We start from the raw sequence: 823 nt of genomic DNA on the forward strand, positions 1-823 counted from the left end.
AGGAAAGGCCTCATAGATCCAAATCTGTAAGCAGTACAACAGTGAATAACTATGAGTCTATGACATAGTATAAATAAAATGATAATCTACGATAAACTCACTAAAGGGTTTATGGTAGATACCATGAATGCCCAGGAAAATCCAAATAGAGCATAGGATGCCTTCTGCTTCTCATCAAATACTTCCTTTTACTTCTTCAGGTCACTTTTCTTCTTCAGATAGTCCATGGTCAATTGAAATGTCTCTTTCCCCCACGGATACTTCTCAAAGAAACTCAAAGAGTCGACCATTTGAATCAGTTTTGTGTCGGCAACCTTCGTCGAATCTTTCACAAGTAACATGGTGTGCAAGAACCATATTAGACAATACTTCAACTTCTGGTCCTCGTTCAGCTTATTCCCTCTGATCAGGTGTAACAAGTTGGCCGCCGTGATGTTTTTGTTTTTTGTCACCTTAAAACAAAAATTATCCCCCTTTGCTAACACCTTCTTCATTTTTGATTCACTGGGGTATGATGAGCAGTTCAGCCCCGTGATCAAACAAAACTCTTTCAAGCCAAAATAGACAGGCTTGTTGTTAACGCAGAACCACATCTCATGACGAATCTTATCGTTCTTAACGCGTCGCAACAGCAAATAATGGACCATCTGCCCATTGAACTTGAGATATTTCGACATCTGCCCGGGAAAGATCCGACCTCGTCAATTATCGTTCGAAGGTCATACCGCTCCATGGAAATGTACCTTGAAAGATATGGCACGGACAACGAATCATTATCCCCATCATCACTATTACTCCCACTTCCCTCGCACTCTTCACTGTC

The sequence above is a fragment of the Capsicum annuum genome, chromosome 2, assembly GCF_002878395.1.
Source record: "Capsicum annuum cultivar UCD-10X-F1 chromosome 2, UCD10Xv1.1, whole genome shotgun sequence".
In the NCBI taxonomy this organism is placed as follows: domain Eukaryota; kingdom Viridiplantae; phylum Streptophyta; class Magnoliopsida; order Solanales; family Solanaceae; genus Capsicum; species Capsicum annuum.